This window comes from Chelonoidis abingdonii, chromosome 5, assembly GCF_003597395.2.
Source record: "Chelonoidis abingdonii isolate Lonesome George chromosome 5, CheloAbing_2.0, whole genome shotgun sequence".
Lineage (NCBI taxonomy): Eukaryota > Metazoa > Chordata > Testudines > Testudinidae > Chelonoidis > Chelonoidis abingdonii.
The window spans coordinates 100,627,166-100,650,764 of record NC_133773.1 but is presented as its reverse complement, the minus strand read 5'-3'; the positions used below and the strand labels follow the sequence as shown (position 1 = coordinate 100,650,764).

Genomic DNA, 23,599 nt, shown 5'->3' with positions numbered 1-23,599 from the left:
TCAGGACCAAGATTTATATTTAAGTTTGAATTCAATGAGAGCCAGTACTGTGATGGGAGCACCCAGTTGTGCCCTCATTTTCCTGCCAGCCTAAATTTAGGTCTGTATCTCACTGTAGTGTAAAGAAAGTCAGATGTTGACCAATCACACACTAGCAGGAGACAGCACAGAACTGGATCAGACCTGAAGTCCCTCTGACAGTGGCCAGCATGAGATTATTTAGAGGCAAATGCAAGAACTCTGCAATAAGCAGTTGTGGAATAAGAACCCAAGAATGGCCACTCCGGATCTGACCAATGCTCCATTATGCTGTCCTCTCTAACAGTGACCAGTGCCAGATGCTTCAGAGGGAAAGAAAAGAACATGGCAATTTTGAATGATCCAACCCATTGCCAAGTCCCAAGTTTCTGGCAATTGGAAGTTTAGGGGACCCAGAACCGAACTCTCCCACCCCAATTAGGTCTCATCCTGCTTTCTAATAATTAGACATTGGCATAGTTCCAAAGCGTAAGGTTTAACATACGCTCCAAAATGTTTGTCGTCATTAGGTCAACTGTGGATATTCCAGATATCCATATGAATATTCAATCACTTTTTCAATTTTAAAGTTTTCAGCTCCAATAATTTCCTCTGGCAGCGAGTTCCACAATTTAATTACTTGTGAGAAAATTTATCTTCATCTGCTTTAACTTTTCCACCTTTTAATTTCATTAATTTCCCTTTGTTCCAGTGTTATGATACAGTGAGAACAGAAGTTCCTGATCCACCTTCTCTATACCATCACTATTTTATATACTGTCATTACATCCCATCTTACTCATATCCTTTCTAAGCTAACCAATCCCTATCTTTTCAACCTCTCTCCATGTGAGTTTTTCCCATGTCCTTGTCTCCGAACCATTTCTACTTTTGTAATATCCTTTTTGAAGTGGGCCCCCAGTATTATTATATAGTATTCAGATGAAGCCATACCATTTATTTATATACAGACAGTATAATATACACTATATTATTCACCATATCATTCCTTATGCAACCTAACTTTGTTTTATTGACTGTAGCTGCACTGAGCAGAGGTTTTCACTGAACTGCCTACAACAGTGCCTAGGTCCCTTCCTTGAGTTGATAGTTAATTTAAAACCTTGTAAAGTGTACAAGTTGTTTAAATTTTTCCTCCACTGTGTTAGTTTCAATAAATGCAAACTGACTTTAATTTGCCATTGTGTTGCCCATTCACCTAGCTTATTTGGCTCTCTCTGGAGTTCCTCACAGTCTTTACTGGCCTTGACTAACCTAAATAACTGTGTCATCTGCAAGTTTTGCTGCCTCACAATTCATCATCCTTTCCAGGTCATTAACAAATATATTAAACACCCCAGTGACCTCCATGAATTCAGCCATAGATGGGCAGCTTGGCAGGGGCCTTCCCCCACCGCAGCTCCCGGCCAATGGGGGACCCAGGAGCTCTGGGACACTGAGGGCAGCAAGGCCACAGGAGTTCCAAGCCACTGGGGGTGCCAGGGGTATCCCAGAGCTCTGAGTCAGGGGACCCTGGAGCTCCCAGCCCCCACATGCAGTGGTGGTCCCCAGAGCTCAGAGTAGCCCCTGCAGCTGCCCAACCTCTGCAGGCGGTGTGGGGACCCCGCAGCTGGGCCCCCCATTTTGTCAGGGAAATTTTTAGCAAAAAAGTCAGAGACAGATCGGGGCGTCCATGAATTTTTCTTTATTGCCCGTGATCTGTCTGTGACTTTTACTAAAAATATCCATGACAAAATCTTAGCCTTAACCACATATTTTTTAAATCATTTACATTGACTATAGTATGTGTGCACCAAATAAACTAAGAAACTAAGAAATTTCAGTCATCACTTAACATCCTAAAAGATGGCAGTTTTCTTTGGTTTAGACACACAGGTATTTATGCATACGCAAATACTCATTAGGTACATGCAGCCACAGGAAAAACTGTATTCACAGTTAAACACACCAATAAATGTACATACATATTTTTGAAAAAGTCTGGCCCATATGTCCAAATGTATGGAGAAAGACACCGAGAAAAATCTTGCAATGAAGTGTTTAGTTCATGTAGAAAAGTGCTTAATGAAAACAAAGATTTCATTTAAAAGTCTTTTAAAGATCATCTTAAACTTGCCCTGCAATAGTAGCATCACTACTTAATGATTCATACCTCCAACCAGCTCATTTTAGATCTGGTCACTCATTGCAGGCTGTTGTCAGATATTACATAACAGTGATGACAATATTAAGGCTTTGGGTTCCTTGACCATGGTGCTCTCAAGAGGCGCATGCTAGAAAGAGATGGGGAGGGGGGAGTGTATCCATCTGATCAAGAAGAGGAAGAATCTCTTTGGATACCAACTCACCAACCTAGTGAGGAGGGCTTTAAATGAAGTTCAAAGGGAGCAGGTAATAAAGGTCTAAAGACAGATATAAAAAGAGGTGACCTTAACAGAGGGTTAAATATTTGGGGCAGGGAGGGGGAATGGAAAATTGCAATAGGGTTATAGAAGCACCAACAGGGAAAAGGCTGGGGGATCTGCTCTCCACATCTTAGATATTTATTCCACATACTCCTTGCATTTACATCTAAATAGGAAGAATTGGAATACATAAGCTAAATTATGACTTAACTGACATCAGTGAAAGTTGGTGGGATAAATGTTATGACTGGAATACTGGTATAGATAGTTATAGACTGTTCAGGAAGGAAACAGAAGGGAAAGAGGGAAGAGGTGTTGAATTATACATCAAGAATACGTACACCTGTTCTGAGGTTCAGAAGGAGATGAGACACACACCAGTTGAAAGTCTCTGGATGAAGATAAAAGGGGAGAAAAACCATGGACAATGTCACTGTAGGGGTCTAATATAGACCACCAAATCAGGAGGAGGAGGTGGATGAGGCATTTTTAGAACAAATAATAGATATATCCAAAACAAAAGGCCTCGTAGTAATGGGAAACTTTAACTATCCAGATATCTGTTTAAAAAGTAACATGGTAAAAGATAAATGTCTCCATTCTTGGAATGTATTAGGACAACTTTTTGTTTCAGAAGGTCGAGAAGTAACAGGAGGCCAGCCATTTTAAATTTAGTTCTTACTAGCAGGGTAGAACTGGTTAAGAATCTGAAGATGGAAGTCAGTTTGGGTGAAAGTGATCATGAAATGATAGATTTTATGATTCCAAGGAGTGAAAGCAGCAGAATAAAGACAATGGACTTCAAAAAAGCAGAATGCAACATACTCAGAGAACTGGTAGATAAAGGTGCCATGGGAAGAAAATTTAAGGGATAAATGAGTTCAGGAGAGCTGGCAGTTTCTCAGAGCGAGAATATGAAAAGCACAATAGCAAGCTATCCCAAGACAACGAAAAGATAGAAAAAATAGGATGAGACCAATACAACCCCAACAGGAGTTCTTTAATGACCCCTTCCCCTCCCCGCCCCCACAAAAGAATCCTACAGAAGTGCAAACATGGATAAATTTGTAAGAATGAATTCAAAAGAACAGCACAAGAATGTAGGGACAAAATCAGAAAGGTGAAGGTACAAAATGAGTTAACCTAGAAAGAGACATAAAAAGCAGTAAGAACAGGTTCTTTAAATGCATTAAAAGCAAGAGAAAGATGAAGGAATGGGAGGAGAGGTAATAACTCATGACATCAAGAAGACTGAGGTGTTTAATACCTATTTTGCTTCAGTCTTCACTAAAAAAGTTAATGGTGACCAGATTCTCACCACAACTAATATTAACAAAGGCAAAGGAATGCAAAATCATAGGGAAAGAACAGGCTAAATAATATTTAAAAGCTTAGATCAGTGGTCCCCAATCTTTTGTGTCTGGCGGGCGCCAGCCGACAAGCTACAGAGGACTGTGGCGGCGGATGAGCATCCACCGAAATGCCGCTGACAAGCGGCAACGTCAACAGGTGTCGCCGTCGAAATACCACCAACAAACAGCGTCATCCAGAGGCATCATCGTCAAAATGCCACCATTCAGCAGCAACGCCTCTGGATGATGCTGTTTGTCGGTGGCATTTCGGCAGATGCTCATCCGCCTGCCAGTACGTGGGCACACTTAGATGCCCTAGTGGGTGCTATGTCGCCCATGGGCACTGCGTTGGGGACCCCTGGCTTAGATGTATTAAAGTCAGCAATGCTTGATGAAATCTACCCTAGGACACTTAAGGAGCTAGCTGAAGCAATCACGGAACTGTTACTCATTATCAAGAGCTCATGAAGGACAGATAAGGTCTCAGACAACTGGAGAAGGGCAAGCATAATACACATCTTTAAAAAGGGGAACAAAGAGGACCAGGGAAATTATACACTAGACAGCTTAAATTCATTACCTGGAAAGACACTGGAACAAATTATTAAGTGATCAATTTGTAAGCACCTAGAGGATATTAGTGTTGTAAGTAAAAGCCAACACAGATTTGTCAAGAACAAATCATGCCAAACCAACCTAATTTCCTTCTGTGACAGGACTACTAGCCTAGTGAATAGAAGGGAAGCTACCGATGTACTATATCTTGATTTTAGTAAGGTTTTTGACACTGTCCCACATAACATTCTCATAAGACAGCCAGGGAAATATGGTCTAGAATCTGAACCTACAATAAGGTAGGGAATGCACAATTGGTTGACTTTACTCAAAGAGCAGTTATCAATAGTTTGCTGTTAAACTGAGAGGACAGATCTAGTGGGGTCCCACAGGAGTCTGTCCTGGACCAAGTGCTATTCAATAATGATTTAGATAATGGAGTGCAGGCTTATAAAATATATGGATGACACCAAGCTGGGAGAGACTGCTAGCACTTTAAAAGACAGGATTCGAATTCTAAATGACCTTGACAAATTGGAGAACTGATCTGAATTCAATAGGATGAAATTCAATAAAAGACAAATGCAAAGTACTATACTTAGGAAGGAAAAATCAGACGGACAAATAAAAAATGAGGAGTAACTGCCTAAGTAGTAGTACTGCTGAAAAGGATCTGGAGCTATAATGGATCACAAATTGAATATGAAATCAACAACATAATGCAGGTGCAAAAATGGTTAATATCATTCTGGGATGTATTAATAAAAGTGTTATATATAAGAACATAAGAATGGCCGTACTGGGTCAGGACAAAGGTTCATCTAGCCCAGTATCTGTCTACCGACAGTGGCCAAAATCAGGTGCCCCAGAGGGAGTGAACCTAACAGGTAATGATCAAGTGATCTCTCTCCTGCCATCTATCTCCACCCTCTGACAAACAGAGGCTAGGGACACCATTCCTTACCCACCCTGGTAATTGACTTAACTTCCATGAATTTATCCAGTTCTCTTTTAAACCCTGTTATAGTCCTAGCCTTCACAACCTCCTCAGGCAACAAATGTTGACAGTGTGCTGTGTGAAGAACTTCCTTTTATTTGTTTTAAACCTGCTGCCCATTAATTTCATTTGGTGGCCTCTAGTTCTTACATTATGAGAACAAGTAAATAACATTTCCTTATTTACTTTCTCCACATGGCTCATGATTTTATATACCTCTATCATATCTCCCCTTAGTCTCCTCTTTTCTAAGCTGAAAAGTCCTAAGCCTCTTTAATCTCTCCTCATATGGGACCCGTTCCAAACCCTAATCATTTTAGTTGCTCTTTTCTGAACCTTTTCTAATATCAGACACAAGAGGTAACTATCCTGCTCTACTTGGCACTGGTGAGGCCTCACCTGGAGTACTGTGTCCAATTCTGGGTAGCACACTTTAAGAAATAAATGGACAAATCTGAGACAGTCCAGAGGAGAGCAACAAAAACAATAAGAGGTTTAGAAAATCTGACCTATGAGGAAAGGTTGAAAAACTGGATGTTTAGTCTTGAAGAAGGAAGTCTGAGGGGGCGGCTGACAACAGTCTTCAAATATGTTAAGGGTGGTTATAAAGAGGATGGTGATCAATCATTCTCCATGTCCACAGAAGGTAGGACAAGAACTCATGAGCTTCATCTGCAACAAGTTAGATTTAGGTTAGATATTAGGAAAAAACTTTCTAACTATAAGTACAGAGAACATGAAAAGGTGGAAGTCTGCATACCAACAGGAAGAGTCTAATCAATTGAGATGAGCTGTCATCAGCAGGAGAAAAAAAAAAACTTCTTGAAGTGAATAATTAAATGACCCACAGAAGGTGTTGAGGAGAACTTAACATAGGACAATAGTTCACCTTAGCTGTAATGATCCAACCTGGAACATCCTGGACACCCCATACTCAAGCATTGGCACCATTGAACAGAAGGATGTCTGGCTATTGGGACTCTCTTCCTCAGGCCCTATGCTTAATCAGGACTCCAGCCTATCTTCGATCAACCCCTGATTTCCTGACGAACTACTACAATCCATCAGTGATTTCCAGAAAACACCATCCTGGAACTACATTAAGAGATTGTTGAAGCCCTCATCACCAACATTGCGACAACAAAGACCATGGACTACAAACCATTCAGGAAATAGTGATCCCCGATAATATCACAGCTAACCTGGTGGCTGAACTTTGTGACTTTGTCCTCACCCACAACTATTTCAGTCCTTGGGAGACACCACCTATATAACCTTCAGCGTCAGACAGGAAGCCACTCAAATCATGCGCTACAGTCTCACCATCAGCTATGCACAGTTGCTTAATGATCTCAGTGCTTGAACTAGCTCTCCTATAGCCTCGTGCACTAACTGCCCACTCTCTATCTCATCGCATACACTGCCAATGACTCATGTTCCAAATCATTACATGGACTACATGGTAAACTAGATAGCCCTCTCGGATGGAATTCACCGTGATTAAACAATTTCATCCCTCCATCAACCTCAGGGGCCCTAGACCAATCCACACAAGCGCGTCCATTTCCTGGACACTTATTGTGCTAATAAGACGATTGTCACATAACCACCACCCATTATACCGGAAACCACTGGACCGCTACACTTACCCCACATGCCTCCAGCTTTCTATCCAGGACACACCACACGTCCATTATCTACAGCCAAAGCAGTCTAAGATACAACGTATTTGCCTCCATGCCTCAGACAGAGATCAACACCTACAAGATCTCTATCAAGCATTCTTTAAAACTACAATACCCACCTGCTGAAGTGAAAAAAACAGATGACGAGCCAAGAAAGAGTACCAAAGCCAATCTTAGCTACAGGACAGGCTCCAACAAAGAAAAATTAACAGAAGCGCACTAGCCATACCTACAGCCACCCAACTAAAACCTCTCCAGCGCTATCATCAGAGATCTATAACCTAAATGCTTAAAGATGGATCGCTCAGTCTCACAGATACTGGGAGATTAGGCAGTCCGTATGCTTTCATTAGACAGCCTCCCAAAACTGAAGCAAAATACTCCCAGCAATAAGCAACCATACAACACTAAACACGTAACCCAGGAACCTATCCTTGCAACCAAAGCCCGATGACAGCGCTGTACATTATCTATTTCAAGTGACACGCAATCAATAGGACCTAGATCCACTCAGCCCGGCCATCGAGGCTCGTATCCCCGCGTCTGACAACGCTGATATATTGCCATTCATGTGTCAGCAATGGCCCCTATGCAACGTGACATGGCAAACCGGGACAGGTCTCTACGGCAAAAGAATAAATGGACACAAATCTGACATTGCAGGAATATACATTCAAAAACCAGGTGAAGAACAACTGTCAACCTCTATACCATAGTGACAGACATTGAGGTTGGCAATCTTGCAACAAGAAAAAGCTTCAAAAACGACTCAAAGAGAGGATGCTGAACTCAAGTTAATATGCAAGAGATACAATTAAACTCAGTGGCTTATAACAGAGACTGGGAATGGTTGGGTCATTACACTAATGGAATTATATTCCCTATGTAGTTCTCCTCACACCTTCTATGGTCATCTTAATTAGTCAGCTTTCAAAGTTTTTTCTCCGCTGCTGATGATAAGCTTCATCTCAAGTGATTAGCTCTTACCGTGTGGTATGCTACTCCACCTTTTCATGTTCTCTGTAGTGTAAAATATCTCCTGTTTGTGGTTCATCTATGCACCAAAGAACTGGCTGTAGCCACAAAACTAGTTGCTGAATAAATTGTTAGTCTCTAAGTGTCACAAGTACTCCTGTTCTTTTTGCAGATACAGACTAACACGGCTGCCACTCTGAAATCTAACTATAAGGATATTTAAACATTGGAATAGGCTTTCAAGGGACATTGTGGTATTCCTGTCATGGGAGGTTTTTAAAAACAGGATAGACAAACACTAGCCAAGGATGGGCTAGGTGTACTTGAGTCTGCCTCAGCGCAAGGGTCTGGACTTGACAATGTCTCGTGGTCCCTTCCTGCTCTACACTTCTATTACGACTCTAGTTCACCACCCCATCCCCTTTTTATTGTACAGGTTGAACCTCTTTAGTTCGGCACCCTCAGGACCTGGCCTGGAAGAATTTGGTCAATATTGTAGCGAGCATGTCTCTTAATTTTTATCTCACCGAGCCAAATAAACAGAACGTCGCTTGCAATGCCGCCTAGTCAAGGCTTACTGGTTCTCTTCATAACAAAGTGTTAGTGTTGTTACACAATTTTACTGTATTGGCACAAGGAAATAAGTAGATAAAGCATGAAAAACATAAAATAAAATAAATGCCAAACCATGGATGTTGCTGGACCACAGAGTGCCAGACTAGGAAGGTTCAACAGATAGTACTATCTGATAGATGGGTGAAATTAATTTATATTCAAATATTTTAATATGGGGAAAAAACATAGCAACACACAGGTGTGTCTCCATATTTTGAGACTGGCCTTAAGGTTTTTCCATTCTACTTATACTGTCTTCAGGGTGCCTCGTCATTGGGAGGAATTTACTTTGGTCACAAAGTCTTCCCTAAGCGGCTTCCATGCTCAGCGAATGGCATTAAGATCTCTGGCTACCAGGAAGGACAGGCAGAATGCACTAATCTTGCTCTGCTGGTTCTGTTTTACTACAAAGGAAACATTCCTGGGATTTCTGCTTAACTGAGCAAGAACCATCACACTTGGATAAGCTGCTATGTCTTACAGAGGAAAATAACCAAACAGACACCTCTCTCAGGTGAGGGTTTAAAAAAAAAAAAAAAAAAAAAATTCCCTGACCCTCCTAGGTAAGTAGAGAGTATGGAGAGAAAGAACAGTTATCTGTTCTTACCTGAAATTTTCTTTTCTTCCACTAACAGTGTTCACATATCCTTTATTATGAGATTTCAGTATTTGCAATTTAGGGGACAAACTAATTTGTTAATCAGAGGCAGAAGGCATAAACTGGCTGGAGAGCAAAACAATGCAAAATAGTTTCCTCTGCGCTACCTCAATTTTGACATTTGGACTGTATGGTGTTTGTGATGGTAACATAAGGAGGAAATTGAAGAGTTCCTATATGAAAGTCTGCCCCATGGAAAGATTTTGATAGCTGGTCTATACTTAGCCACACCACTCAGGGCTATGAAAAATTTTGGGCACTGTGTGACACAGTTAAACTGACCTAATCCCTAGTGTAGATGCAGCTAGGTTGAGGGAAGAATTCTTCTGTTGACTAACTACCGCCTCTTAGAGAGGTGGATTAGCTATCTTGACAGAAAAAAAACCCCTCTATCAATGTAGGAACTGTCTATACTTCTGCTTTACAGTGGTACAGCTGCAGTGCAGATATACTTTTATACACAATACCAGCATTCCACGAAGAGGCATTCGAATCTGAACCAAAGATTTTCTAGAATTCATGAACACTTGAGCTGCGACCTTCATTTTCTCTGTCTGTTAAGAGGAAGACCACATAGTTTCTGAATATTTACTCAGACTCTAGTTGCATGATCCAATGTAGGGTATCATCTGGCTTCTCCATGATATACTCCTGGGGAATTCCGCTTACCCACAGAAAAATGACTTCTGATGGGGAAGCAAAGGGAAGCCGCAGAAGCAGTCATGTGCCCACTCCCTGGCCATGCAGACAGGTCGGTATGGGCACCCAGAGCAGACAGGTCAGTTTCAGCACCTGGAGGCGTAAATCACCTCCGGGAGAGGGGAGGAAGGGCAGGCCTAGGAAAGGCGATATATTTTATTGGTCCAACTTCTGCTGGTGAGAGAGAGACATTTTCAGGCCACAGAGAGTTCTTCTTCAAGTCTGGGAAAGGTACTCTCAGAGTGACAGAAGTTGGTCCAATAAAATATACGAGCTAAGCCACCGTGTTTCTTTAATATCCTGGGACCAACACAGCTACAATTACACTGCATACAACAGAGAAGATCTGGTTGGTCAGTCACTGATGACACTAGAAGGCCGGCAGTCTTTCAAAACCTGCATAAATTAAGTTTAGCTCTTAAATGGGGGTGTCAAATATACAGCCATTGGGCCATTCTGTCCTCCAGAACATTCTCCTCTACCCCACAGCTGCCTACCTGCTTCAGCTCAAAGGGGCAAGGAGCTCAAGTGAATACAGTCAGAGAAAGAGCTTGTGCCTGACTAGGCACAAGCTACTGAATCTCTTTCCCCAATCCCCTTTCCTAATAGCACCACATAACCACTCAGAGTTTGAAGGCTTCTTCCTGGCCTCTCCCTTCTTTCTTACCATTGCTGCCCTGAGCCCTGCAACATCCAGCTAAGGGGGAAGGCTACTTTCCAGCCTCTCCCTGCTGTTGCCAATACTCAGCTTTACAGGCTCAAGGAAAGGTTGCTTCTCTCTCTCTTCTAGTTTACAACAGCTCCCAGAGAGAATCTTCACCCCAGGCTCCATGGTGGGGAAGAGGATAGCCCTACTGGTGTAGTGGGTAAGTGGCTAAGCGGGAATAAACAAACAGGACTACATTAACGTGCACTAGAGAACTTTTAGAGCACACCAGCAGGGTCTACATGGGTCAGTTAGTTCACAATATGCTAGTGCAGACTAAAATTTACACCCTTCTGGTGCAAACCAAAGCACTGTGCAGACAAGCCCCAAGAATCATTTCCCTGAAGTCATACCACCATGGACAGCAATCCTGTCAGATCTCTAACCAATAAAGAAAACTGAACCTGATCAGTAGTTGGAAGAGGAAAAAATAATAAGTCTGTGGAAAACACCCATGTTGAATAACAACAAGAATATGTACGACCACTTGTGTTTTGTGAATTCTCTGGTTAATACTGAGCGGATGTTTTCATTCTAACTTCCATTGTCAGTTGTTTTTAAACTTCCAGAAAAGAAATCTTTTCAGCCTGAAATCAAGCATGGAAAAACTGAATCCCAAAAATGAAATTTATTGGAAAGTTTAGTTCAAACTAGTGCAGCAGATGAGTTTTACAAAGATAAAAAATAGCTTTCAGAGAAAACAGAAAAGAATGATACCATTTGAGGTTATACTAAAAGACGAGAAACTTAATATTTGCAGCTATAAGAATGTTATTCTTCAATGCAACAAATTCAAGAATCTATTAAGATGAAGATATGAGCCTTACAGATCGATGCTAAGACCTCAATAGATACATCTAATCAAAGGAGAAACAAAGCTCAAGAGACTGCATTTATTCAGCTGCACTGATCTCAGAACGGCAGTCAGCGTGCAGACTAGATAATTTAAAATAAAGGAAGAACAAAAATACTAAATAAGGGAAAACAGGTTGAGAGTTGAAAAGGGACACAGGACAGAGAAACCATGAGAAGATAGCCATGAAAAAACGATCCACAGAAGTTAAATAAATATCTATATCTATCAAGGAAAGAATAACAAAGGCAGAGTTAATTGGGTAGATCAGGCATGAAAATATATTTGTGCAACCACTCTAATCTTTCACTGGCAAGCATGGGGGCCTGAATCAATTTCCACAGAATTTCAGCTTTCATTTTTAAAAGGTTCCTAGCTCTCCTGGCTACAAACATTACTTACATGGAAAGAACCAACCGTAAATCAATGCAGTACTATCCTGAGCTTGCAAACAGCTAGCTCCAGTGACTTAACTGCTGTTCATAGGTTACAACTTTGTCAAGCTACAGCAAAAGGAAACTATTTGGAATTTCACTGCTATTCTAGTCTATGTAGGTTCTTATACCACGCTCATTACTGTAATATCTGAGTACCTTCCAGTAGTCCATTAAATGACTAACATCTGTCTGTCACAGCCAATTTGTGGGTGGCCAAACCTAGTAGAGCCAGAGTCCGCGGTCACAAGACAGGAGTCAGCCTGGTCAGGATACTAAGAGGTCAGTCAGGAGACAAACTGGAGATCAGAACCATGAGTCAAGAACCAGTTAGGCCAGCTCAAGATATCAAGAAGTCTGAGCCAGGAGACAAAGTAGAAGTGGTTAATCAAGCCTAGGGGGCAGGAGTAGGAAGCACACAGTCCAGAACATGATGGAGCACTGTTATTCAGACAGCTTCCTATTCCTGCTGCTGGCTTAAGTAAAGGTAGCATGCCAATCAGCTGGTCTGGGACTCTGACAATAGGACTGCAGGGGTGGAGCTTCAAAGTGTGGCTGCTCTTCATGGGAACCAGGAAAGCAAGCATGAGCATGCTGCCAGATGGAGGGTTGAAGCATGGGTGCTCCCAGGTTTGAGACCCAAGAGTCATGACAGTCATCTGTTTGTTCACATCCTTTCCCCAGGTAGAGAAGTGTGAAAAGTAGTGTGTATAATTTTGGTAGGATCTATTTATTTTAGTACATATATATATATATATACACACACACACACACACACACACACACACACGTATTTGTGTTACAGAAGGCAAGGTCAAAGAAATGAGCCTTGCACTGGGTTTGGAAAGTAGTAAGGTACAGAGAATAGGTTTCACATGTCTCCAGTAGCTGGTGTTTGCTGAGACACATTACAAGGTCCTGTACTAGTTGGAGTGTCCTAAGCAGTGATGGCTTCATGCTCAAGTGTACTGCGCATTGCTGTTGTTCAAGCAAGAGGTGAATGAGTGAATAACTGAGGACAAGTCATCATCCACTAGGATGGGAAGGAGTCTCCTACCAAAAGAGAGAGAGAGTAGAAAGCATTATTTGCAGATTCTGATATGCCTAACTTTAGTGTCTGTGAGGAATCCAAGAGCGCTCCTAAAACTATATATTGAACTAACCAACTGTCGTTGTCTGCCTTGAACTAAAGGACACTGCTCCACAGCTGCAAATTTTTCAAAATGCTTTCCTCTACCCACCATTATAACCTCTCTCTTGATTGGGTTCAGAATTAAGCTTTGACCCGCTATTCTTCATCCATGAGCTGATCTCGTCCAACCACTGGCCCATCTTGGTGGTAGTGATATGGTCATACATGGTGAAGAATAGGTAGAGCTGTGTGTCATCTGCATATTTCTGTCACTTGAATCCACACTATCTGACCAGTTCACCTAATAATAATAATAATCATCGAGATCTTATATAGTGTTTTTCATCAGTACATCTCCAAGTGCCTTACAAAGGAGGTCAGTATCATTAGATACAGCCATCTGTAAAATGGAGACTCTACCTAGCACCTGCACAAAGATGTTAAATAGGACCAGAGTGAGAACTGATCCCTGTGTGACTCCACAAGTTGGAGATCCAGGGGTAGATGTGGTTTTCCATCACTACTCATTGGCTGTATCCCTCCAGGAAGGACTCATACCATTTTAGCACATTACCCTGGATTCCTGCCCCTCTTTCTCAGATGAGCCAACAGTATCTCATGGTGACAGTGTTGGATGCTATAGACGTGCCCAGGAGGATGAGAATGGATGCCTACCTTTTATCCATTGACAGCAGAAGATCATCCATCAGTGCCACTAAAGTGGCTTCTGTTCCATGTCCTGGCCCGAATCCAGATTAAAGTTAATATTCTAGACCTGGCACAATTAGGCCAATTTCAAATTCATCTTTCTCCAGCTTCTCTAGGAGATTGCTCAGGAATGGAAGGTTTGACATTGGGTGGTAGAACCAATGTATCCCGGGTGGATTTCTGCAACATTAGTCAGACTATTCAGTGTCTGAAGGAAGAAGTTGGATATTTCAGTCATGAGTGGCACCAGTTGCTTGTGACTCTCTTTTACAAGTTAGGAAGGACATGAGTCGGATTCACAGATTTTGGGTCAAGACTCCTTTAGGTTGTACAGAACTTCTTAATTAGTGAATGTACTAAACACCAGGAACATAGGCAGGTTGTTGGCGGGTACAAGTGAGACAGATCCAAGCTGTCTGAAAACTTTTCCACCAAAATGTCTGATGTGTGACCTTTTCAGCAAAGTAGGATAATAGTTCTCTGCAGTATTTGATCCTCTGTTCTGATACAGGCTGTAGGCACTCAGGATTGAGGAAGCAGTTTCCACCCTGAACAGCAATTTGTGCCAGGATTTAGCAGATTCAGTGGAGGCTGAGAGGAAGGTTCTCTTGGCCTTTAATACACGCTCTGCACAGACTTGGAGAATTTGTTAAATTCCATCCTGTCTGTATCAACTTCTTTCCCCCTACTATCAGCACTCAAGTTTTCCCCCCACCCTTCATCTGACACCTGGTATCAGAAAACCAGGCAAACTGCATGGGTAATGGAGAGGAAGGGCCAATTGGAGGCCAGCATGTCAAGGATCGAGGTTAGCATAATGACGATTCACCAGACCCTCAATTCCTCAACCTGTGAAGTGCTGCTGTCCTTTAACATGCTTTGGAACTTGATGGAATCCATGAATATTCATGGTCAAAAGAGGATCATGTTTTTTTCTTGCTGCTAACAATCAAAATTGTGTGGGCAGTGAAACTATCAAAAGTTATGTTGATATCTCACTGCAACTGCTGCTTCAAAAGTTATGAGCAGCAGCAAGAATTTCAGTAATGAACCAGAGTGAATGACCAAAAAAAGGTAATGGAGGCTTAGAAATGGTATAATAGTGGAGACTCATTCTGACTCCCTCCTCAAAAGAGCCTTGAGGTTTGTAGGGGAAAGGGAGAAAAGACACAAATCTTCCTTTCCCTCCCAACAATTGGTGTGGTGTGGTGTGAAGATTCAATTTTAACAGACATCTACTAGCCCAAAACTGATATAGTAAAGGAGTCCCCGAACAGGGTCCCAGGACAGGACCCTGACAAATCACAGAACCCTTCCCAGAAGTTGGGGATAGTACTAGGTTGGTTTCTCACCTATTCATCGCACCTGGATTTCAGACGTGGTCTTATCACCCTTCCTATCTACTTCTAGCTTGTAGGTGTCTAGTAAATTTTAGTTCCTGCATAGTAAACTTCTCCCCCATTCCTCAAGTTAATGATGTATTATTAGTTGCACTTAATCTATTCTGAATTTTAAAAAAATATGATTTTTTAAGTGGAGCTAACATACTTTCTTGAGGGAATTTTAGATTGCTCAGAAACTAATACCACCAAAAAAAGACCATAGATCGACCAATAAAACCAGACGTCAAAGCATTTTAGAGCAAGACTTTCTATATATCAAATAACCAACGCATCTTCACTTAGTGATTGCTGAACAACATCCCTACCTATCCCCATTTTCTTAACATTTTACATATAGTCACATTGTTAAAGGAAGAACAAACAAAATTCATTTCTACAGAAGCTGCTCATGAAATGTGAATACATAATCAAAAAAAACAGACCTATGGATGGGTAAGGGCATCACTGCAAAGAATACATGAAATACATTTGAACATTTTCCATGGCAACCTGTTCTTATTATCCAGGGACACTTAAAATATATATACTTTACATATGCTCAGGTTTTTATGTGACCATACAAAATATCAATTATGTGCCTAATGTTCTCATTTCAAAAAAATATTCATGAAATAAGTAATTTTTCCTTTTCCTAGAGTAATTACAGAACAGCAACATGTAATAGTAAACTCACTTGTTCTATCCCTGCTACAAACCCTGTGAAGTGTTACTAATATTGGCTTTACAATGACACAAAGGAACTGTGCCTCTTGTATTTTATTTTTATCAGCTCATGGCGGGAAAAAGCTATCAATAAAGCTTATCTATGGGGTAGTAAGGTGCTTCTGAATGTGTAATTATCTGTAAATATTATGTTTTGAAAGTGTGTGTGCATCTCAGTGAGCCTTCATAAGCCTTTGTTAATGTTAAAGAACTAAATAGACCTAGTTTGACTGAGGAAAAAAAACAGGAATTAGAGAAGGCACAGGGATAAATCTATTCATATACACTGGTTTCTAGTTTAGATCATATGTAACACAAGAATAGTTTGGACTGGAAAACAGGAAAAGGCCTGTCTGAACATCAAAGGCTGCATCTCTCAAACTTCTAAACTGTTCTCAGATATTAATAAGGAAATATGAACCCCAAGTTCTAAAACACAAAGCCCTAATCATTTGGCGTGCAGACAGCAACTCCCTAAACCAACATTTGTAGAAGTTTGGGAATGGAGGGAAACAAGTCTTCCTATAGCCAAATCATACATAAAATGTACGTAAGGTAAAAATGCTCAAGTCAATTCTGTGTTCCAACTTAAACCAAACTAATTTTAACAACTGTCATATTTTTGACATATGCAGTATTTTTGTAGCCATGTTGATCCCAGGATATTATGTGTCTAATATTGTTAATAGTAATTTAAGGCTGCTTGTCAGTTAAGCCATAGGAAATGTCATTGTGGGTTGTATAATATTCAGTCTACTTCACTATTTTTCCAGTGTCAGCAGGACCCCTATACTTTAATTTGCACACAAACATGACTAATTCGAATTTGTCTGGCCAGAGAACACTTCTCTCTCTACCCATATATTCTCTTTCAAACAAGAGAGGGCAATTCATCATTATAGTCTCAGCTCTTTGGGGTAGAAACCATCATTTTGTAATGTATGTGAAAGCTGCCTATCTTAAAGGGGCCCAATCACAGCACCCCCACACTATCACAACACAACTCACAAAAATATAGTAGAGCAGTAGAGCATGCCTAAGGGTTTGACTCAGGATACTTTTTTTAGCTACTAGCTTAGTTAGTGATATCATCCCTTTCTCTTCCATTGCACCATTCCCCCCATTTTTTTCCCATACTTCCCTCTTTTCCATACTTCCCAATTTCTGTTTCTTTCAACTTCTCCTTCCAGACAGCTTCTAATTCCAGAAAATAAAATGCCTGTCACTGGAACAGTAGATGCTGTCTAAATAGCAATGCTTTCATAATAACATTGGCAGCAGTAGCAGAGATTGAGGCTTTGTCTATGGTTAGAATGAATATCAATATAGCCATGTCAGTCAGGAGTGAGAAAAAAATAATCACACTGCTATGCTGAAAAAATCCCATGCTAGATGCAGCTATGTTAACAGAACAGTACATCTGTCAGCATAGCTAATGTTGGAGGGGTCTGGGGCAGGGGGGGGAGACCCTCTATCAGCACAGGCTGCATCTACACTAGGGGCCTGTGCTGGCATAGCTACGCCAACATAGGCTTTGTAGTGTAGATGTAGTCTTTGAACCCAGAGATGATTAGAACTATAAATTTTCCAGGTTTGGTTGGTTTAAAAACAAAAGGCACACTTCAACAACCACACAAAAAAGGTATACTGTATATACTCAATTATAAGCCTGTTCGTTTATAAGCTGACCCTCCCCAAGATGGATAAGTAAAAATGGAAAATGTTTATAACCTGTTAATAAGCCGACCTTATAATTCAGTGGCCAGCAAACTCTGGCTCCTGAGCCATCAGGATAAGCCGCTGGCAGGCCGAGATGCTTTGTTTACCTCAAGTGTCCGCAGGCACGGAGGTAAATTTAAGAAAACAAAGTGTCCCGGCGCACCAGCCGCTTACCCTGATGGGCTGGGACAGCAACTGGTGGGGAAACTTTTTTGGGAGGAGAAGCTGGGAGTCAGGGAAGTAACCCCCGTCATGACCCCATCCCATCCCTTCCCACCTTATCTGGGGAGAATGTCTCTGTCCTGACTGGAGCTGCTCTGGCAGGCTGGGCAGCATGGCCGTGGCCTGCTCTGGAAGGCCAGACCAGGCGGCGCGGCCGCAGCATGTTTCAACGGACTGGGTCGGGCGGCATGGTAGCAGCATACTCCGGCAGGCCGGGGGGCAAGGCCATAGCCTGCTCTGGGGGACGGGACCAAGCGACACAGCTGCAGCCTGCCAGCCCCGGAGCTGCAGCCGCTTCAGAGGCTGTGGGGAGAGCAGCATGGCCAGAAGTGGAGAGACTTTGGCCCCATCTCTTCCCTTCTGGCTCTGCTGCCTCTCCTTGCTTCCTCTGTTGGAGGGGCTGTGTCCCACTTCTCCCTCTCTATACCCGTTCATAAGCTGACCCCCTTCTCTGGTGCGTCCCTTTTTTACTAAAAATATTTGGCTTATGAACGAGTATATACAGTAATTCCCACAATCCTTTCCCAGGGGATGAAGCTCCAGGCATGAAGACCTTATAATATCACCAAACTACTTCTATTCAACATTCCCCTGCTTATACATACAAGGATCAAGCCAGATCCTTGGCTATCAGATTAACTAGGAGCTTGTGTTCATTTTTTTATTTCACCATAACTCTCAAGTCCATTTTAATGGCACAACTTTCCAAAATACACTCCACCATCCTGCAAACGTCAACTACATTCTCTTTGTTCCAACATATATGACCTTGCATTTGGCTGTATTTAAACATATTAGAGTGATTCAGATATCTCTGTAGAACTGACCTGTACATTTTACTCCTCCACTAATTTTTAGCACACTTTACCATCAGTTATTTTATATTTTTTTCCCATTGATAAAGATGTTGAACAGCTCCCAGCCAAAAATAGATTCCTGCAGGACCTCCACCTACAACCACCCCATTGGTTGATAGGGCTAAACCTGAGTGGCAATGTGACCAGATGCGCTAGGTTGCATCCCCCAGAGCGGCAGACACAGGTGCCACTGCTGCCGGGTGAGGGCAAGGCAAGCTCCCTCTTAAATCCCAGGCTCAGCAGTTTCAGCCCATGCACTTCCCTGTTCCCCTTGTACTACCCCACCGCTGAGGGCCTACCCAGTCTTGGGCTCTCCACTGGAGGGGCAAGAACATGCTGGGACCTCTCCTCCCCTCCCTCCCAACCGAGGGGCTGGGATCTTGTCCCGCTACCAGAGGCAGCAGAACCAGGGTGGGAAGGGAGCACACTAGTGACCCAGCAATGGAAATGTTGGGAAAGGCTAATGTATATTTCCATCCCCCCACCCACCCCGCCCCAGTCTCTCAAGAGATGAATGTGGGACTCGATTATGTTTCCACTCTCATGCACGTGTACCAGGAGTAGGAGGGATGGGGCTTGAACAGGACCTGGAAGAAGGGATGGAGTGACCACCACATTGCATGAGATTGGGCCAGCTGTCAGGCAGCAGGTATGAAATACCCAGTGCAAAACACACAGCCCAAGGGAGCGGCACAAATTGGAGCATGTGGACAGATGGGGTGGGGGACAAGGCACCAGCTCCCAAGTGTGTGGGGGGTGGAGGGGCAGGCCATCCATACTCCTCCCCTCCCACTATGGCCAAGGAGGGGGGGTCCTGATGTCCCCACACTTTTGTAGTGCCCTGGACCTACCTGGGCTTCTGAACCCATACTGGTTACTGGAGGGATGTAAGTTACAGAATTTTCTCAAGTACTATATTCTAACTCAGGGGTCGGCAACCTTTCAGAAATGGTGTGCCAAGTCTTCATTTATTCACTGTAATTTAAGGTTGTGTGTGCCAGTAATACATTTTAACACTTTTAGAAGGTCTCTCTCTCTCTAAGTCTATATTATATAACTAAACTATTGTTGTATGTAAAGTAAACAAGGTTATTAAAATGTTTAAGAAACTTCATTTAAAATTAAATTAAAATGCAGATCTTATCAGTTTAATGCAGTGGTTCTTAACCTGGGGTGCGAGATGCCCTTTCCGGGGATGTGAGACATGCAAGATTTTTTTAGAAGGTACATCATCGAAAACACCAATTAACCACAGGAACGTAAGTACAACTATTTTGTTTCATAAAAAACTTTTGTATTTATTAACATTATACATTTTTAACAATTACTGTAATATACAAAGTGTTTAAGTTTTCAAGTTTTTAAGCTAATTGTAGTGTAATTTTTATAAGGAGTGTGAGAATATATTTTGAGAACCAAAGAGCTGCAGACTGCAGTAAAGGTTAAGAACCACTGGTTTAGTGTGATCCTTGCCCTTCCTTTTCCTTGCCCTTCCATTTCCTTGCTGAGTTTTCCCAATATCCGTCCAATAAGCTGCACACAGACTTCTGAGTGATCAGGAGTTAACCAGCTCTGAGAGGGGGGCAGCTGCAGAGCGCTGGGCCCAGGCCAGAAGCAGAGCCCTGGGCTGGCTGCCGGTACCGCAGGCCGGTATTGGGCTGAGCAGGGCTGGAGGCCCGGACCCCAGCCGGGAGGACACCAGGCGGTTGGAACCCCAGACCAGCAGCGAGGTGAGCAGAGCCAACGACTGGTATCCCAGACACGCAGCGGGCTGAGCAGGGCCGATGGCTGGGACCCAGGCTGGCAAGGGGCTGGCAGCGGAACCCCAGACCGGTCAGTTGGCTAAGTGGGGCAGCAGACAGAACCCCAGATGGGCAGCGGGCTGAGCCGCTCAGCCCACTGGCGGTCTGAGGTTCCACCAGCTCCTGCCAGCCGGGGTCCCGGCTACCAGCCCCACTCAGCCCACTGCTGACCTGGGGTTCCGTTCACCCATGCAGGCAGCAGGCTGAGCGGGGTTGGCGACTGAAACCCCAGCTGGAAAAAGAGGCTCACGGCTGGAACCCCAGACTGGCAGCAGGGCTGAGCAGGGCTGGTGGATGGAACCCCAGACTGGTAGCAGGCTGAGCGACTCAGCCTGCTGCCAGCCTAGGGTTCCATCCACCGGCTCATGCCAGCTGGAGTCCTGGCCACCAGCCCCGCTAAGTCCGCTGCCGGCCTGGGGTTCCATTCACTCAGGCAGGCAGCAGGCTAAGTGGGGCCAGCAGCCGGGACACCGGCTGGCAGCAGAGTGCCAGTAAAAATTGGCACGTGTGCCGCAGGTTGCTGACCCCTCTAACGGCTCCAGGTAGACTCTGCTGATGCCTCCTAAAAGTACCTAGTTTGCCAGCATGGTCTACGTAAGCCAGTTAGAGCACAACATTTTAGAGCATTCTACGGTCACCACAGCCTGTGGTCTGGGTAGTGAATCCAGTGCCCCAAACCCCACAAGAAACCTCCATTGCTTTGCCCCCTCTGAGACCCTGACAGTGCAGCCTGAACATGAGCCACAGGTCGGTGAAAAATGTATGTAAAAATGTGTGCATCTGCCTACTTTGGTAGGGCAGTGCCAAAATCCTCTATACAAAAGCCACCACTAGCGGAAAGCGATGCTGCAGGTGGTCACTTCCCCCTTGGCCAAATGAGAAGGACAATGGCCTATTGCCTCCCCTCACACATGCACAAATCTGGACCCTGGTGGGTTGCAAAAAACACAGGCAACATATGGCTGGTGGATCATCTTACCAAAGCATTTAGGAACCACTGGAATGAAGTAAATTGAACTTGACTACTAGAAAAACATGTTTTTCATAACTCCAGGAACTATGTAACAAATTCATTTATGTTACATAATTCACATAACTATTAAAAAACACATCACATAATTTATGTTTCAGCTGCCTTTCTTAGCAACATTGTAAGCATACTGCTACACTGAAACACATAAAAGATTCAATCTACAGCTATCGTATCAATAACAAGTAAAATATCACTCAGTCACAAAGGGGTAATCTGCATGATCTCCCAAAAATATCTTCCATGAAAGTGGAGGTTTATTATTTTGTTCAGCATGAAACATACCAGTCGATTACAGTTGTAAGGCAAGCTGTAATGAACATTTGGATATAGCATCCCACAAACTTAAAGTAGAGGCCTTGAAATCCGAAGAGGACAAAAGATAAAAAGTGCAAAAAAAAAAAAAAAAAAAAAAAACTGTCTCAGATGTTTGAGATGGAACAACTTCAAAGATGGACAAAGCTTTTTCAGCCTACTGGGGCTTTCTGCACAGCAAATCTGACACTAAAAGCCCTTGATAATATAACCCTAAAAGGAGCATTTCGAATTTAACCTGACAAATGTTGAAATGATAGCAAGTTTGAGCAACCTACAGCAATTCTATTTGCCAGGAGCATTTGAAAATCTTGTAAATGAAATTAAAAAAATCTGACGACCTGTGATGGGATCAGTATTGTCACCAACAAGATCACGGACGCAGAAAATAAATAGGTTCTATATTGGCTCTTTTAAACAAACCACAACGTGTGCATGAAATGAAATTAAATGCGCTTCTATTGGACTCAGAACTTTAAGATTGGTAGCCAAGAAATATTGGGAAACATTGGATAAATACGTTTCCTTTTACTGGATCACAGCTCTTACTTCAGAGAACACAACATATATGAAACAACAAGGAGTCCGGTGGCACCTTAAAGACTAACAGATTTATTTGGGCACCTTAGTCTTTAAGGGGCCACCAGACTTCTTGTTTTTGTAGATACAGAGTAACACAGCTACCTCCTGATACTTAACGTATATTGAAAACGCCTGGGAGCAGAGCATGAAGCTGTTGTTTCAGAATGTTGTGTGTGCAATATGTGCTGCTCACCTGTTAAACATTGGTGGCTGTGGAGTAAAATCCCTGAAAAAGTAAATGACCTGCTCTGCACATAAAGTTAATTTTCATATGCAGTTAGGGGACAAAGAAAAAAGTCCATGTATTCTACTCGTTCCAGTTACAATGTGCTGAAATAGATGGTTTAATGCTGCTTTATTTCACTTAGTCCATGCAGAGGACTACCTTTCATTTTTTGAAGAGAGGGATCGCTCTGTACATTATAAATGTCATCGATTTGTGCCAGTCATTGAAAGTCCTTGATCAGCTGAAACATCTTGCAGAAGTATGCACCTCCTATCATGAATACAAAGAAATCTATGATACTTTCACATGTTGTGACCAATGACTTGTGTGACCTCATAGTGTGGGCAAGGAGCAGTGCCTACCAATGTGAGCATGCAGTGGGCAAAGAAGCATTCCTTAACAGTGCTGTAAAAATTGAGATATACATACTACTCTGCTGCCAGATTTTGTCAGCAGTATTTTCCAACCTTGTGGGGTATTTGAACCAAATCAAGCAAAATTCTCTCATTATTCCTGAGATAGAAGTGTTTCAGGCTATTCCACTTTTTGAAGATAAACAGCGTAACACAAAGTGAATACTATACTTACATCTATGAAATGCAATGCTACGTTTACCAGTTTCATAGAAACCTGAAAATGAGTTTCTCAGTACTTCCTGTAATTACCACTCAGTGCTTTACGGTGCCCGTAAATAGTATTGATGCAGACTGATCATTTTATGTATACAAAAGTGTACTATGGGATGATCAGTGCTCCATCAAAGCATCAAACCATTCTACATGCAACATCTTGTGCTAGAATAAACCTTAGAATAACAACAACTGTAGCAAACCAGATGCTTATCATTTTCTCTGGTTCTATATTTAAAAATTTATCATTTCACATCATTAAGACAAGAGGTATAGATAACGAATTTTCATATGAGCTT

The 23,599-nt window shown here is 42.5% G+C and overlaps 1 protein-coding gene across 1 annotated transcript in view; it reads right to left on the bottom strand.

Moving 5' to 3' along the window:
- PDS5A (PDS5 cohesin associated factor A) overlaps nucleotides 1–23,599 on the bottom strand; it is a 187,266-nt gene that overhangs the window by 125,569 nt on the left and 38,098 nt on the right. The gene's annotated exons all lie outside the window — the stretch shown is intronic.